At 47.2% G+C, this 2,173-nt stretch overlaps 1 long non-coding RNA gene across 1 annotated transcript in view; it reads right to left on the reverse strand.

Moving 5' to 3' along the window:
* LOC106695504 overlaps positions 1-2,007 on the reverse strand; it is a 10,498-nt gene extending 8,491 nt beyond the window's left edge. Inside the window, exon 1 of the long non-coding RNA XR_002827510.1 lies at positions 1,978-2,007. This is a non-coding gene — a long non-coding RNA (uncharacterized LOC106695504). The remainder of the gene's footprint in view (positions 1-1,977) is intronic.
* Between the last annotated feature and the right edge of the window lie 166 nt (positions 2,008-2,173).

Below are 2,173 nucleotides of genomic sequence, written 5' to 3' on the forward strand. Positions count from 1 at the left end.
TGAGGGGGAGAGAGAGAGACAGGGAATTTCCAATAGAAAATAGCACCTGAGCAAAGGGAGAGTCAGGAGGTTAAAAGGGTTCATTCCGTGGAAATAAGGAGACTTAAGATACATACAAGGCCTCTGATCATAAAGATAGCGCTGCAGATGTAGTAATTCTCCTCTGTACAGATAAGGTGTCAGCCCAGCCCGCATCCTTTATGTCAAATGCAGCTCAGCCACTGTGTGCAGGAGGGAGGCACCAAACATGAGCTGGGTTCTCTCACCTCCTGGAAACAACCAGAAGGCCTCAGGATGGAACCCTGCACTTTCTTCAGATGAGGTTCTCACATAAAGAAAGCCCTAAGGGCTCCCCTAGAGTCTAGTGATCAGACAGATGTCAGAATCAGGTCACAGTGACCACATCCATACCAGGAACTGCACACTGTCCCTGTGTGAGCAAACCTGGGTTTCCTGTCACAGAGACACCCTGAGATGCACCCCAGCTCCACACCTGGGGACGTTAACAAAGAGCGCTATTGAGATACAGTTCACACACCATATAGTCTCCATTGACAGTGCATGTTTCAGTGGGTTTCCTGTATTCCCCGATGTTTGCAAACTTCACAGTAACTTTAAAACATGTTCAGGGCCTCACGATGACATCCCATGCCCACAGGCTATGCTCCCCTCTTCTCCTGCCTCCTCCACCCCTGCCCCAAACAACCACTAATGCACCTTCTGTCTCCATAGATTTCTGGACGGAAATCACACGGTGTGATCTTTGTGATTGGCTGTTCACTTAGCAGGGTGACCCAGGCTCCTGTCGTGCCCTTAGAATTCCCCCAGCCCAGCATCTGTTCACTCGGCCCAAGGACATTGTGGTTCTGAAGACCCCATACCTGTTTCCCTTTACATTTTGTGAAAACCGAGAGAAACAGTAAAGCTTAGGAGGAAGACAGGCCTGGACTTGCATTTTGAGTTTTGTGCTCACTCTCTGCAGGACACCCCCCCCCTCCTCTGTCTCCGGGTCCTCACTTACCACTGTGGACAGTTCCCATCACACAGGATTGTTTGAAAGGATCTGAGAGGTGTTTCCCGCAGTGTGGAATGCGGAGCACAGGCGCTCTGTGAGATGCTGTCAGCTGAGCCAGTGACAGTGCTCTATAGCCCTGGTCACGGCATCACACAGTTGGCTCCCTTTCAGATCACACTAAGCCCTTTTTTTGTTGTTAATCCTAACATCAGGATATTTTTTCCATTGCTTTTTAGAGACAGTGGGAGGGAGGGAGAGAGTGAGACAGAAAAACATCTATGTGAGAGGCACATCGACTGGTTGCCTCCCACATGCACCCCAACTGGAGGGCAGGAAGCTAACCCGCAACCCAGGTACCTGCCTTTGACAGAGAACCGAACTGCAACTCTTTGGTGCTCAGGCTGATGATCTAACCACTGAGCCAACACCCCCCAGGGCTAAGCCCCTTTGTTCCAATCAAGGAGAAAAGATTAGTGTATGGAATCACACCTCTGTCACCGACTGAAAAAGAGAGTGTTCCTCCATGGGCTCAAACTTGACAATGAACAGCAAAGACTAGAATTCTTAACATTTTCCACCTCTCCATTGTATTATTTTTTATAGTTACCTTTTTTGGGTGGGGGGGTAAGTGACTACATTATTAGTTACAGTCTTGCTACATTATTTCAAATAAATACATTTATTTGATTTGAAGAAGAAGAGTTGACACAGGGACAATAAATTATTAATTACATGAAGGTGTTGTAGACATAGAGCACCATCATGACTGTGGAATACACATATTCCCATACTGAGGAACACTTGATACGTAAGCGGCCATAAAGCCTGCAGCATGGGTCCTGACACGTGTGAAGCAATCAATGAATAGAAGGCAGTGTTACTTCTGTTGTATTTGTCACATCTCTCAGTCAGTCAATCCACCCTTGTCTCAAATCCCAGTATATCAATGCTAAGAAACTTACCAAATAAGAGGAGAGAAAGGAATTCAGCCACCATACTGAGCCTGCCGCTGGGTTCAAGGACAGTTTCAGTTTTACAACCACAGGAGGAAGGACAGCTTGATGTGGGTGGTGGCTTCTTTGTTCCAGCCCATTTCTTCCTTCCCCTCATGTGACCCCACAAGTTTGATGTCACAACCACATTCATTACTTTTTATTG

Source organism: Myotis lucifugus, unplaced genomic scaffold, assembly GCF_000147115.1.
Source record: "Myotis lucifugus unplaced genomic scaffold, Myoluc2.0 scaffold_1459, whole genome shotgun sequence".
Classification (NCBI taxonomy): domain Eukaryota; kingdom Metazoa; phylum Chordata; class Mammalia; order Chiroptera; family Vespertilionidae; genus Myotis; species Myotis lucifugus.